The sequence below is a fragment of the Nyctereutes procyonoides genome, unplaced genomic scaffold (genome assembly GCF_905146905.1).
Source record: "Nyctereutes procyonoides isolate TBG_1078 unplaced genomic scaffold, NYPRO_anot_genome, whole genome shotgun sequence".
Classification (NCBI taxonomy): domain Eukaryota; kingdom Metazoa; phylum Chordata; class Mammalia; order Carnivora; family Canidae; genus Nyctereutes; species Nyctereutes procyonoides.
The window spans coordinates 17,349,317-17,365,215 of NW_026575047.1; the positions used below are offsets into that span (position 1 = coordinate 17,349,317).

The window sequence follows — 15,899 nt, forward strand, 5'->3', positions numbered from 1 at the left end:
CAGTTGCAGCCTGCTGGCTCCTAAACGGTGAAATAAATTTCGATGGTTTTAGGCCACTCCGTTGGTGGGGATTTGCTACACGAGGCCCCAGAAACTGATACGGATGGTAAAATCAATAGGTAGAAAGCTTAAGAGGAAATAGGATATTTGCCCAATCTCAAAGGATCTCCTCTCAAATGTTAACTGCAAAGGAAAGACCAAAGTGAAGGCTGGTGGCCACGGCCTCCACCAGACGATCAAGGTTGACATCACTAGTAATATGCACGGACATCGTCACGTTCCTCTGCTGTGACGCAATGGGGAGGGCGCATCGCCCCTGTGGGTCCTTTCCATGACACTAGTCCTCAGTCTCATCACGAGAACTAGCGGGCAGACCGACGTGGAAGGGAATTCTACAAAATTTCAGAAGGGCACGGTGGAAATCATGGGATCATGGATCCCAAGAAAAAGATGAGAGGCCCATCACCGATCAGCGACCAGAGAACTAACTGCGATGGGTGACCCTCGGACGTTACTGGAATGACTGGTGGGATCCGAACAAAGCTGTGCATGCTTAGTCATATTGTACCTGTGTTCCCATCTTAGCTTTGATCATTGGTCTGTATACATTCAGAATGATCTCCAAATTTTAAAAATAACTATCAGGGGGTGGGGAGTGGTGTTCCTTGCCGGGGACGGGGACGGGGCTGGGGAGGGGAGAAGCAGGGAATTGACATCCAGTGGGGGACAGCTGGCCAGATCATCACTGGTCAACTGAGACCTAAGAAATCAGACACGTTAAAATCAGGCCCAGTATGAATCGTAACTACCACAATCGCATTTTCGTTCAAAAACAACACCGTTTATGTTTAACGTTTTTATTTTTAACTCTGCTTTGGTAGTACAAAAGTCGTAAAAGTACAAACCAGACAGTTAAAAATACATCTGACACTCAAAATGGTGAAAAAGTTTCCTTTACAAATTTTTACATCAAGGTGGTAGCCAACTCACTCATTAACCAGAAGTTAGCCCATCATTAGTGTTTTGTATAGTAAGTTCATGGTGGATCCCCAGATCCTTCCAGAGAAGGAAGAAGAACACAAGCCCTGTAAACATCAGTTGCTTTGGGAACACTTAAGAATTCTTATCAGTAAAAAGCTTATGTGTCAAAACATTGAATGCTTAACTTTTGGCATATTTGGAAGCCAGCCGGACAGAAACTGCTCAAGTATTAGAAAATATTTAAAAGGTACTCTTGGTATAAACACAATTTTAAATATGGTTGAGTATTCTCTTGCCTGTTGTATTGCTATAAAAAAGTGCTCTGACCTGAATAAAATTAAAAAATAATTAAAGCTGAAGAATATCTTACATTTTAGCCTCACCCTTTGAGGGCATCATAGTTTTCAAGCCAAAAAAATGATGTTTTTTAAAAAACTAAAACTATTGGTCTAGACTGCACATATAGTTATTTACAGTAATACACACACCCCCAAAATTCCTATGTTGCCCCTTTCTGGACTTCAGTGGGATTTCTTTCCATACCAGCTTCCCCTAGTCCACTGTATAGATGTATGTACACACGTAGAGCTCTTACCGGTTGTCAGACAAAATTCACATGAAATTAAACCTACCATTCATTTAAAAGGTTGGACATTTTTAGTTTGATGCCATAAACAGAATGGAATGCGTTAAGTTTACAGTCAGTACTTTACATATGGAAATCTTCTTGGGGGGTGAAATGAGAAAGATGCTCTTTCTCTCCTAGATCAAAGAAGTGCCCCAGGCATCACACCAACACTGACATGGGGGCAGGTCTTGGAGACCTGCCTGTAACTGGGCGCTCCCAGTCCCCGGCCCACACCTGTCAGAAATGTGCTACTATCTCTGCCTCTGGTTCTTGCAGGGGTTTCGTACACTACATAGCTTTAAAAAATACATAAAAGTAGGGCTTTCCAGGCTACAGGGGAAATGTAACCATCAAGAATCTTTTAAATAACGAGCATGGGTTACAAGACGCAAAATAGGAAGTGTCCGAGCAAAACATGCCAGGAGAAGGTATTGGTCCATTCTTCATCAGAAGTTGGGTATTTTTGTTTTGTTTTGGCCTTGGGTTGTCAAAGCAAGCATTCTTTGTTTTGTTTTGTTGGTTTTTTTTTTTTTTAGTCATTTTAAACTATTATACCTCTTTATTCAATAGATTAAATAAGACTTGCTTAGCGCAAGTTTAAGAAAAAAAAATACTCTCGATATTTTATAAGTGACCTAGGAGTGGCATGGTGGTGGTGATTTCTTGGTCCAAGAATCCGAAGTCTGGCTTCTGGTTCCATCTGACTCCATGCCCTTCCGGGAAGGGTAGGGACCCCAATTTCTCAGGGCTAGACCAGATTATCTGCAAGGACCTTTGACCACTGAAGCTTCACCTTTATCTTTTTTTAACAGTTAAACTGCAAGAGGATCTTCTTGCAACTAGTTGCAGAATGAGATCTATGGGTTGGGAGAACAGAAGCCGTGCACAGATGTGCATGTATGTGTGTGTATGCGCACACTCACACACATTCATGCATAAACATCCCCAAGCAGCAGCTCGAACTGCACACAAATAGTTCCCCTGCACACAGCGATCATGCGAGAAAAACTGGCAAGGTGTACAAAGGCCAGAAATAGGGGACTGGGATGTATGGTGGTTGGGAAAATTTTAAAATAAGCTCTTTCCTTCACTGGAAATGTAGTAAATTTTCCCTTGGACTTTTTAACCCAAACCTTGTTTCCAAGCAAACTGAATTCTGTATGTAGCATAGCACAGATATTCCCTTTTAGCTTTTATCCCCATGTCTGCAGACTCCACAACAGAAACTGTATAAAAATTTTAAAAAGTTCCCCAGGCAACTTCTTCTCTTGTAAGTCTTCAGTGTCTTAGAACTCTTGAAATAAGGTCACCCCTGCAAGAGAAAACAAAAAGGTAAAGCTTTCCAGAAGGTAAACATCGTATCACGTATTAACCCATGTGGATATTTAAAAACACAGAGGAATTGTAATCCATCCTCACCTCCATCTCACCCAACCCCACTGAGTTCCTTCCCCCATTATATATTTCTTCTAGAATTCGGTCTAAAGAAATGTTAAGTACCACAATTTCAGAAAGATCTCATTATCAAGGTTTTGACAGAAAACCAAGAAAGAATTTGAGAGCCACAGTAGACTGAGGGCATCGGTCTGTTTCAACACAAGCTTCTACAGTGACGGACCGGTTGAGCGTTCTCCTCTGAGTCATGTATCACTTCTTCTCGGGAATGTGTTTAACTCCTTGGCCATGTTCTCCCAAGTAATGAGCATTGGGGTGAGCGTGCTCAGGCACAATGAAACTTCTTTGTGTCAGATAAGGTGGCTCTCCCAAGCCACACAAGACAGAGTCAACTCTAGATGTCCACGGTGCACATGAGGCATCTTGGCCAGGATCTTGGAACCAACAGAAGCTCAATGACCAGATGCCCATCTCAGATGCCAATTGTGACTCAAGGGCTGTGTTGTGTGTTTTGGTTCAAACAGCTGGCTCTAGAGTGTTCACACTTTCATTTCAAACGAAACCCCCAGGAAACTTGGAAGACAGCTTTTTATGTTCCAAAGCTGTTTGCGATTGTTGTTGCTGTTCTTACAAATGTCTCATCTAAGTGACAGACAGCTGTGTGCCTGTTTACAGTCCTGTTTGGAAGACTGGGATAGGACAGGATGGAAATTCTAGCGCTGCCTGTGCCTATGGAGGCATACACATCACACAGGCCACCCTATGCCAGGTTAAGGGACAAAGAATTGCCCCATCTGCCCACAAATGCTAAGCAAAACCGTCTGAAACCAACTTCCAGGAATACAAAGAGCAAAGTGCCAATAAAGAGATCTTGATTTACATATTACTTTGTACTTATTTTACAGCTACTTCAATTTTTTAAAATATTTTATTTATTCATGAGAGACACAGAGAGAGAGAGACAGAAACACAGGCAAAGGGATAAGCAGGCTCCCTGAAAAGAGCCTAATGTGGGACACGATCCCACAACCCCAGGATCATGCCCTGAGCCAAAGGCAGACGCTCAACCACTGAGCCACACACGTGCCCCTACAGCTACTTCAAGATCTAGAGTCTGAGATATTATCCTTTCCTGTCATTCTACAATTTAAAATATTCATCACAGTTATGAGAGAGAGGCAGCGAGGAAGAGAAAGAGAGAGAGATTGCCCAAACTAAAAGGTTTGAGTAAAGGATCCTTATCCCCTTTGCTAAAAAGGAAATAAAACATTGTCCCCTAAAACAGAATGCATGGAGTTTTTAATTATGAATGGAAGTAATAATTCTCTGCTCTGCCTTGCTTCAGCTTGGCGTGGCCAAAGTGCAGCTTTGTGCTGTAGAGCTAAACAAAAGCAAGTCTGGAAATACTTTCACTTGAGAGTTGATGAGTACAAACAGGGTAAAGGGAAAGAAGCCAGAGGTGGAGAAACAGAAAAATGGTCCCGAAAGACAAAACAGTAAAAAAGAGGGGTGAGTTTTCAAAGCCAAACTTCAAACTAGGCCATTATCTACAAAACAGGTGTTCAACTATTTTTATATCTCCCCCTTTTATCATCTGCTCCCTTAGACCCAGATTTTTTTGCATCAAGGAAAACAAGAAAGTCAAGGGCGAGGAATGTCAGGCCTAGAACGTAACGTTCTATCACAGCCAGAGGCTTTGGTCCAACTGAGGAGAGCTTCCCATTAAGAGTTCTCTGCACAGATTGAACTGACTTGAGAGCGTGGTCAAAGACTGAGGGCTGGGCTAAGGAAGGATCTGGAACGAGAGGCCTGGATTCTAAACCAGACCCCTGTGACTAGCTGTTGAACCTTGGCCCACTCTGGAGCATTTCCCCAAAGGGGTGTTGGTGGTTTTACAAACCATGATATGCATACAATGCTTAACCCGGGCCAGCAGTCAGGACACTCCCAAGGGCTAGCTCGGAGGATCCATACCAGCATCCAACTGCCCTAAACAATCATGCTGGCTTCAACAGCTGCCTTCTGTGGCTGATTAAAACTGCACCATAAGCAGTTTGAGAGAGGAAGTGAAAAAAAATACAAATTCTGCTTAGAGTCCTCATTACTAACACTAAACAGATAACAGAAAGTGAACCTTCCTAAAAACCCTACTAAAGCTACCCAGCACTGACGTGCAGGGCTCTCTCCCTCCTCAAAAACATGCGCTTATCAACAGGCAGCACTTCACCAGGACAGCTGTTATCCATTTCCAGGTAAATCTCTCTTTTATCACAATGACAATCTAGGGTAAAGAAGACACCACATACTCTGCGGCTTGTAAATCTCCAGCTGTGACCTTACGTCTTGAGCTGGGTCACAGGTGCATTTCCAAACTGCTAAATTTCTCCTCATTGCATCCTACAGGTGTAAATAGATCCATATTGATAAACACATACTTTTAAATGGCATTTCTTTAACAAAGTGTGTTAATATTAAAAAGTGCCTTCCTTAAGGTCTTAGAGCAATCAGAAACCATGTGTAGGCTGGCATAAATGCCAGGATGGGCCGGCAGCAGTGGACAGACCAAGAGAAAACCCTCCACCCACATGCTATTCTCAGTTTCCATCATGCAGGACCTCTCTCTCTCTGGGAAAATTGGTGAGATGACAGTCTTAGAGGTGGATGCTCAAACTGGATGAAATTAAGCAAAACTTCCTTACATTTAAAAGATGACTCAGGGGGTGCCTGGGTGGCTCAGTGGTTGAGCCATTGCCTCTGCCTATGTCTCGGCCTCTCTCTGTATCTCTCATCAATAAATAAAATATTTAAAAATAAGTAAAGATGATTCAGAAATCCCCAGCGTGACCATTTCCCTAGTAACGCAAGACTTCTGGAGAAAAATTAAGAACCTCAGAAAAGGTGAAGGAAGAGGTCATTCTAATTATAAAGGTAAAGCCATGATTCCCATTATTATATTAGGGTTCCACAAAAGCCACAATACAGTGTGTGCCTTTGATTAGGACATATATGTGCCTTGTTAAAAAGGATCCTCTAGAAAAAAAAAAAAAAAACTATCCAGTCCCTTTAAAAAGTAGAAACATGCTTTAAAAAACTAGAAACCTGAGCACCTTAATAGACATTGAACTCAAAGACCTCCAAGGACAGGGTGTCAAGGAAGGAAAACACTCTCTGATTAATAATAACAGTAGGTGACATTTACAAGGGCTTTCTATGTGCCAGGCACTGCCACGCTAACACTCTAGATTCATGAACTCAATCTTTCCAATGACTCCATGAGTCAAGGACAGGTCCCACTTTCCATAGGAAGAAACTGAGGCTTCCAGGGTCAATAACTTACTCAAGGCCTCACACTTAAAAATGGTGAAGCAGCAATTCTAGGGTAGGCAGGCAGACCTGGAAACTGACCCACTCATCCCCAAAAAGCCCTGACACACCAATCCTCGCGGAGACATCCACAGTGTTGCTGAGATCTTTGGTTCCTTCACTTTCCTGCTCCCCACCTGTGTGGGGGGCAACAGAAGAGAAATGCAGAAATAGAAACCCTGGCAGGGCCACTCCCTAGGAAGTAGTCCCTGAGGCTAGACAGGAGCAGTGAAATGATGTTAAAAACCTATATCCTAAAAGGGGCTCAGGCCCTAAGAAGGTCAAAAGTGTACCATGAATGAAATGGCATGACACGGAACAGATAGATACAAGGCTACAGAATCATATAGCTGGATTAAGAATTTTGTAGAACACACTTAAAGGAAAGAGATGGGGAAAGTTGCTCCTAGAAACAGAGCTAAGATTAGGACAGTAATATTCATACTCAAAGACCTAGAACAACACGTACTGATCTTTCACCAGTAATCTGTGATCCTTCAAGACTCAAACTCCTTAATTAGAGGATTATCAACTACCAGGCTCTCATGGAACAATCCGTGGTCATGTGTCCACAGGTTCTAGTTGCTGAACATGTGGGGACAGTAATGCCTGCAGAGGGTGACATCTTGGCAGGTGTGGATTAATGGAAAGCTATCAAGGAGGTACTTGGTGTACATAGTCCTTTAAACCTTGCTCTGGTCTAAATCATGTGTTAAGTTTTATAATGTTAATGCCTTTCTATTTTAATAAAGACTCCATGTTTACTAAAAAGCAAATCTAGGCTAACCGATAGACTCATGCTAATGTAGCTAATCAGTGAGTCTCTTTAAGTCAGTGTTTCTCAGGATGATGGGTCACACCTGCTTTAGAAGCAACTCAATGCTGCCAATCTCTGGATCGCCCCCTAACCTACTAAATCAGGACTGATGGGATTGGAGCCCAGGACTCTGGTTTCTCGCAAGGTGCCTTCATGCACATACAAGGGTTTAAGCCAGGAGATAAAACTCAGTACTGTTTGTCAACTGATAACAACCACAATAATTAAATTCATTTCCGAAAGGGCAAAGCCGGCAAACACAACACTACAAAGTTAGCTGAGGTCAAAAACTATACAAAAGAAGTGGAGGAAACAGACATGACAGAAACATTTAAGGATTCAAATATTAATAAAAAGCTCAGCAACTCAATCTGAACTGCAAAATTCTGTAGTATTAGACTGAAATAGTAATTTAAAAAATCTTAACATAACCTGACCTACATAATTGTTGAATGACTGAATCACTTCCTAATTTCCTTCATAATAGTTTGGAACTAGAGTTCACCTCACCTGCAGAGGCCTATTTTACTGACCAGGTGAGTGAGCTAGCATCCCGCCTGTTACAGAATCACTGAGAGCTGGTCACCTGGAGGCACGACAGTGTATGTACTATGTACTGTGTACAAATGGCCACCTGGAGGCATGACAAAAAGTGAGGAGACACAGTCTAAAATCTCAAAGAGCTTGGAGCTTATACAGGAAAGCTTAAGTGATCTCCAATCCGAAACGAAATGAGATACGTCGCATGTCATTTCTTAAACAAAACTAGGATATTTTACAACTTGCCTTCTCATCTAATGATACAGAGTAGATACTCAGCCTCTGTCCATGTAGTTCTACTATACCAATGTGGCATCCCTACTCAGGTGTGTGTTAACACCCATCTCCTTCCACCCTCTTCAACACTGGGTGCTATCCAGGGAGACCATGTAAACCAGCTGGCCTGGGAGGTCTCGGTTTACATATGTTTGTTCTATAAATAAGTAGGAATAATTAGTTACAGTGTCCCTTCTACTCTCAAGAAGAGTCTCATTTTGAATGAAAGTTACACCGTCATGCTAGTATTAGCATTCATATTTGCCAACTGAAAAGCAAAATGTGATCTCATTATTTTAGTTTATATTTATTTGATTGCTACTAAGTTTGGGCATTTTCCATGTTTCTTGACCACTGCGTCTTGTGAGGGTTCTGCACCCGATTCCAGGGTGTAGGTGTAGGTAGGGTTTCTCCCATGCCACCAATGCTTGGACAACTGATGGGTGTCCTACAATTCAACTCAACTCTAACTCTACCTAACTAATGATAGCATCAGATCCCACAAGTTGGCTGCCTTCCACTTCACATGCCGATCACAAGTCCAGACGGTTACCTGTATTTCTGACCAACTGGCTGTAAGTCAGAGGTTCCCATGACCCTCTCCATGGATTCAAACCTGGCTCACAGGATTCAGAAAACCTGTTTATTCACTAAGTTACCAGTTTATTGTAAAGGATATTAAAGGATATAAATCAACAGCCAGATGAAGAGATACATAGAGCAAGGTTCTGAACAAAGGAGCTTCTGTAGAGTTTGGGTCCCAGACACAATGGCATGTGGAAGTGTTCTGGTTCACAAACCTGGAAGTTCTCTGAACCTTCTCCTTTCGAGTTTTTATGGAAATTTCATCATATAAGCATTAAATCACTGGCTACTGGTGATTAATACAAACTCCAATCCCTCTCCCTTCTCTGGAGGTGGGGGGTAGAGTTCCAACCCTCTATACACATGGTTGGCTCCCTGGCAAACCACCTCATCCTTTAGTTACCTAGGGGCTTTCCAAAAGTCACTTCATTAACATAAAACAAAAGACCTTTATGGTTCTCATCCCTTAAGAAATTCCAAGAGTTTTATTAGCTCTCTACAAGAAATGGGGACAAACTATACATTTCTTATTATAAATCACAGTATCACACATTGCCACATTACAACTCCTAGTTTGGGAGGGGGTTTAATAATCACAATTTTAGCTTTCTATTATCAATAGTGAGCAACTCTTTAATGTATATCAATTCAGGAAAAATAAAAATGTTTCAGGTATTTTACATTCAAAATGGAAATAGCTTTTTTAAGTAGCATAGAGAGAAAATATATATTCCTACTAATTATATTATCTTCTTTATTGAATAAAACCAGTAAGAAATTTTGTACTTTTGGCACACCTGGGTGGCTCAGTGGTTGAGCATCTGCCTTTGGCTCAGTTTGCGATCCCAGGATCCTGGAATTGGGTCCTGCATTGGGCTCCCCACAGGGAGCCTGCTTCTCCCTCTACCTATGTTTTTGCCTCTCTCTCTTATGAATAAATAAATCTTTTTATAAAAAAAGGAATTTTGTACTCCTTATAGCTTTGAAACTTCTGACATTAGATTTGGATCTTACTGAAAAGTCTAAAGGTAGCTCTTTACTAAGTTATTATACTCAACAACAATTTAAATATGTTTAATATTTAGAAGTAATGAAAAAATTAAAAAATATTTAGCAGTAATGGGTTTCTCAAGTGACAATAACTGGACACTTGTGATCTACCAGCCCTTGGGATGGTAGGATGCAGTGAACTTTACTCCAAGTTAATGTACTTGACACCAAAAGTTATTCTGTATCTAGAAAAAACAAGGGTCCCCTTGGAGTTATTTAAATGCAATTCAGCAGCTCCCCATTAGTCTCAATACATCTACAATTCAATGTCTACACTAAGCTATAGGTGGAGATCTAGGACTTTGAATAGAACCACTTCTTTCTAATTGTCTCTACTGGCCTATGAGCTAGAAGTTCAGCTAACTGACTGTCAGTAAGCCTCTACCTGAGGATCAAATGAATAATACTACAATACCTATGAATATAAAAAATAAATCACAAACCATTACCTTTTCATACTTTTATTTGTTATTTTTTTTTTAAGATTTTATTTCTTTATTTGAGAGAGAGTGCAAGTGAGAGAGCATGAGTGGGGCGGAGGTGCATGTCTTATTTTGCAAATCCTAAAAATAATAATAATAATAATTCGAGACACCTGGGTGGCTCAGGATATGGGTATGTTGGGGGATGGGAGAGGGAGAGGGAGAAGCAAACTCCCCCACTGAGCAGGGAGGCCAAAGGGCGGCTCAATCCCAGGACCCCAGGATCATGACCTGAGCTGAAGGCAGACACTTAACCGACTGAGCCACCCAGGTGCCCCTATTTGCTCAGTGTTTAAATATGGCTTAACTGATATAGTAATATTATCTAGCATTTGCCTATCCAGCACTTACTAAGCACCAAGGAGCGATATCCCTATGAGGTAGGTGATATTATTACCATTATCCTCACTTCACAGATGGAGAAGCTGAGGCATCAGAGGCTACGATGTGAAGGGTGACACAGAGAACAAGTGTCAGACCAGGACTGGAGGGCAGGGAGTGTGATTCCAGAACCCACACTGTGGAGTTACTTCAGTATCCTATGTCCCGCTACTTATAGAAAACAGGCCCTATGATTCACTTAGGTGTTTAACGTCAGTAGATTCAAAGCCTCGGGTTACAACTTAAGAAAAGTAAAAATCCTGGTGATAACCATTGATTCCCTTTTCTTTCTAGTTCTGGGCAATAATGTCTCTAAAAGCCTTTCATCTTCTGCCTCTGCCAAGCCCCCACAGGCCTGTCGGGAGGCCCTCCAGGGTCTCCGGGAGCCGCCAATGCTGCAGTTGCTATGGTGTAAAGGACAGAGGTCACAGCCTCTCTTTCTTAAGTCCCATCCACGGGCTGACAGGATCCAGAAGAAGAGCTCAGTTGACGCAGGAGTCAGTGGGTCAACTTCTGATCAAAAATAGCAGGGGCCCTGGACCAGGTGCTGCCTGGGGAGATGCATGCAGGGGAAAGACGGCTTGCCTCAGCGGCAACTGAAACCAAACCAAACCAAAACCCTCCAGGCCCCTACACTATCTGACTCCTGAGAAGACTGACAAATATGTTTGTCTCTTCTGTACCCACAGCAGGGCTGGGGAGCAAGAACTTGGAAAAAACATCATAGTTGTTGACAGCAAAGTATGTTTTTAGGGCCACCAAAAACTCTCAGATAATTTGCACGTTTGTTTTGGAGGTATTCCCAATGACAAAGAGGGCATGCAACTTTTTAAAAATGTGTCCAGCGTTTTCACTCCTCATGGCTCAATCAGTGGGGAATAGTAAAAACTCAAGAGTCCACGGATACTATTACTCATCAACTTCAATAAAAAGCAAAGTGTAGACAAACATCTACGCTCTCACTAGAGGAAGGGCAAAAGAGGAAGCTGTACATACTTATGTGTGTTATGTAAGCATGTCTGTGCACAGAATAATCCTGAAAAGACAGACACAGAGGACACCAGGACCCACGGCTCCCTCCTGGGAAGGAGATTTCGAGATGGTGGTGAGAGAGAAGGGCTGTAAATAGGGTGAAGATTTTGCTTTTTTTAAAGGCCTATTTTTCACTCTGTAGGCTTTATTGCTGATTGCATATTTTATTGTGTCCATGTCTTATTTTGCAAATCCTAAAAAAAAATAATAATAATAATTCGAGACACCTGGGTGGCTCAGCGGTTGAACATCTATCTGCCTTCAGCTCAGGGCGTGATCCTGGAGTCACAGGATCGAGTCCCACATCAGGCATCTTGTGTGGAGTCTGCTTCTCCCTCTGCCTGTGTTTCTGCCTCTCTCTCTCTCTCTCTCTCTCTGTCTCTCATGAACGAATAAATAAAAATTTAAAAAATAATAATAATAATTCAACTTCAAACACTTGTCATAACCAACTCACCAGAGAGAGTGAGGGGAATGAAGGGTCAGAGGGTACAGGCTCTGGAATCTACCATCCGCATAACCTTGAACAACACACATAGCCTTCTTACTCCAAAAGGAGGGGATGAGGAGGCATGGGGAGAAAAATCTACATAAAAAACTAGAATGAAGCTTTGAGAAAGTGTGGCCCTTATATGTCCATCTTCTACACTTCCATGTCCTTCAGGCCTGGCACAGCACCTCACACACAGTAGGGGAACAATAAATACTTTATAAAGACATAACTGTACCTGAATTAGCAATCACAGCTCCTCTGAGATCTCAAAGTCTATGATCTTAGTCTACCTGTAAGAAACCAGAATTGCTCACAGAACAGAACCTGATGCATGGCAGCCCAAAGACATCAGGTGGTCCCTATAGGAGACCAAAGGAGCCATGCCTGGTGAAGGCTGATAACGCTGTCATGATAGCTACTTTGAACCACCGGGCTAAGAGACTGAATGAGGACTTGCTTTACTTGGAGAAAGCAAAGCTCCCTCAAACTCCAAAAGCCCCTGAGCATGTTAATTCCAAATATAGACTGCTGCCCGTCCAAGCCCTGTCATTGCCAGCCCTTGGAACTGGGAAAAAGTAATCCCTCTGAGCCTAGTTCTTCATTTGTCATGGGGAGAGTGGAGAGATTAGTACTCATAAGGTTGCACTGAAATTTCGGTCCCTCACTCAGCTTTTCTCCACATCCGGCCAGTGCCTGGGCAGGTGGTAACTTCCCTCCATTTCCAAAATTAAGATGGGCTCAGCGGGAATGATCTTCCACATAAGAACACAGGCATCAACCCAAATACTCCTTCTCCCCTGCAGAAATGTACTCAGCAGCTGCAAATCAAGGCAAGTGTTCCAATGTCTGCCTATTTGAGGTACAGTTTCTTCTTATGAATTTCACAGCCACGGCTCTTTAAGACCAGTGAATCAAATGAAGGGGTTTCCATCAAGCCTGACATACCTTGCTTTCTCAAAAATGTATATTTTGCCCTGCAAAAAAACACAACCTAGGGAGAAAAATATTAGCTAACAAGCAGTTAGCTTCTGGAGAGTTACCAGAAGAACCACAATGCAAAGCAGTGCAAATAATACAGCCCAATCTCTGGGGAGCCCCCACAGGGACCCTCCAATACACCCCTGTCATGAAGGTGAAAAGGAAGGAGGAGGAGAAGAAGGTGCCAATGGTCGGGGAGGCTGACCTTGTGACTGGCCACAATGCTCAGGAGGCAGGGAGCATGATCCATGAAAGAGTCTTGGCAAAAAAGAAGGCTTTTATCCCAGAACTGAGCTCCAGCATGGCAGTTTAGCACAGAAAACTCAGCCCACGCTACCGCTTAATTTAACCGGCCCTCTGATCTGTATAATACAAAGAACAGCAGCAAAACTTTCCAACTGCCCTGTTACTAATTCTGATTCCACCTCCGGGAGGAGGGGAATAGTTATGTCTAAGGCCTCTTAGCACAGGCAAGAGAATGGTCAAAATTCCTAAGGGACTTGCCAAATATCGATTGTTAAGATGTCATGAGAATCCAAAACTCTAATATTCTTAAGAAGTAAAAAGGGATTCACAGAATCTCAAACTGATGTTTGAGGAACAGGCTAAAACATAACTAAGACCACCAAGAATGGGATTGATGAAAGTTATTGATAGTAGCGCATAATTAGTAAATACTAACTCTGTGCCAAGGACAGATTTAAGAACAATATATCTATGTTATGTCACTCAGGACCAAAAACAACCCTGTTGTAAAGATAAAGACCCTCCGGGGGTGTGGAAGGGTGAAGCAATTCGCCCAAAACCACTGATCCTTAGTGGCACAGTTAAAATTAAGCCTAAACAGTTTAAAACCCTCCTTTTCATCACCATAATAAGTTACTAAAATAAACAACAGAATTGCTTCAGTAATACAACAGCATAAAATAAAAAGCCATGTCTAATATTATGAATTTTTGTTTTGATGAAAAAACATTGTTGTGTACACTTCCCAAATTGATGTCTCAAGGAGAGCCTACCAGAAGATGCAAAAAGGAGCGCATACTTGAGAAACGTATGATATCAAATGCTTACGACAGCTTCATTTTTAAAAAATGAAAGACCAGTGATCATGAAGACAAGGCAGTGGCATTTGGAGCCTGAAAGCGATTTGATTTATTTAACTTCAAAGAACAAAAGCTTATTCTTCTAAGAAGAAATCAAAACACATTTTCTGTGAAAAAAAAAAAGAGACCAATTTAACTGCATTTGCCAAAATAAATCAGGCAGAGAGCAAGTTAGATCTAACTACAAAAAAGAGCACAGGCTAACGAAACGGGGGGGGGGGGGGAAATAAAGGGCAGAAGAAACGCCAAACAACAGACTTTGTTGTTTTTTAAAAAGAGGGGAGAGAGAGAGAGAGAGAGAGAGAGAGAGAGAGAGAGAGAGAGAGAGGCATCCTAAAGGCTAGTTTCTAGTATCAATTTCTAATTGAAAAAAAAAAAAGAAACCAAGCCAATGATTAGATATGATTTTGCATGTGAATATTTAAATCAATTCTATACTAAAAATCCAAATTTAAACAAAATCATTTTCCAGAAAGAAATATAACTCTCAAAACTATCTTAGACTGTATGAAAGATGTATAACACTCCTGTCTTACTTTATTAGCTATATTCTAGGGCAAATCTTCCAATTTAGTCCAGAACCAGAGATTTAGGGCCCAGACAGAAAAATGTCAGGATTTCTCTAGTTGGACAATCAAGGCAAGTTAAATAGCCCAAACATACTCCTTTGAGGGGATGAGAAATGGTAAGACATGTAGAAAGAACTCCAGGAATAAGTTTTTTAAATGACAATGAATATTCCTTTCTCTTCTTTTTCAGAGTCCATTCTCTGTTGGGGTCATCAGACATGGCCCCTCAGCAGGTCTCAACCCCAGCAGGCTCTGACCATGGGATCTGCTTTCCCCAGACCCAGATCAGTGGTCGAGCCTGTGATTCCAGCAGTCAGGCTGCCTGGAGGAGGCTCTGAACTCCACCCTTCCTCTGGCAGGTCACCCTGAGCACCCATATCGCTCAAACTCTCTGTGTTTAACACCTCCATTTGCAAAATGGGGCACTTAACTAGCACCCACCTATTGCTGTTATGAGGATTAAATCAGTCGGTACACGGAATGTGTCTTTCAAAGCATGCTGGGTACACAGTAAACACTCAATACACAGCAGGTATTATAATTAAATTATCCTATGGCCCATTAGCATTCGTGACATAATTCTCTCCACTTTTGAGTTTGTTTGAAAGTTTCCATAATAAAAATTTTTATTTTTACTTTCAAAATTCATTACAATTGAGGGCTCAGAAAACACATCCCCTTCCTAAGGTCATTCATGAACTCATTGTTGATTTTGGAGGGCACAGCACACTACGGTTACCCTCTACTGAGAGCCAACTACGTGCCACACACTGTGCTGGCACTTGCCTTAAATCAATGAATTTAATATCCTTATGTCATATTCAAGGAAACAGGTTTAAGACGGCTTAACTCAGTCAAGCACAATCTCCAAGTGGTGAAGCTAGGATGTGAGCCCACGTCTTCCGATCAAGTCCAACGTTCTTTTACAAAATCTTGGTGGATGACTGTGCACTTTGCAAATAATATCAAATTGTAAATCAGATGTGGTCAGGACTTCAGATGGGTCAATCAAATTCTTAGAGCCAGATACAGAAGAATTTGGACCAAGAAAACCAGCAGAGCAATCCTACTTCTTTTAACCTTCTCAAATCTCAAGTCCTCTCTCTCTGGGCAGTAGACACCAGAACCTGTGAGGCGGGCTTGACAGATCACCCCGTGCTTCCTGCCTGAGGGAGAGCAGTATCTTCTTACATGTGGTCAGCTCCAACTCCCGACACGCGGCC

General features: G+C 42.0%; 1 protein-coding gene across 1 annotated transcript in view; it reads right to left on the reverse strand.

The window, feature by feature from the left end:
• Positions 1-815: 815 nt before the first annotated feature.
• The window catches only part of RELL1 (RELT like 1), a 63,155-nt gene continuing 48,071 nt past the window's right edge, over positions 816-15,899 (reverse strand). The window contains exon 7 of the mRNA XM_055326635.1: positions 816-2,921. The gene's annotated coding sequence lies outside the window, so the exon portion shown is untranslated. The remainder of the gene's footprint in view (positions 2,922-15,899) is intronic.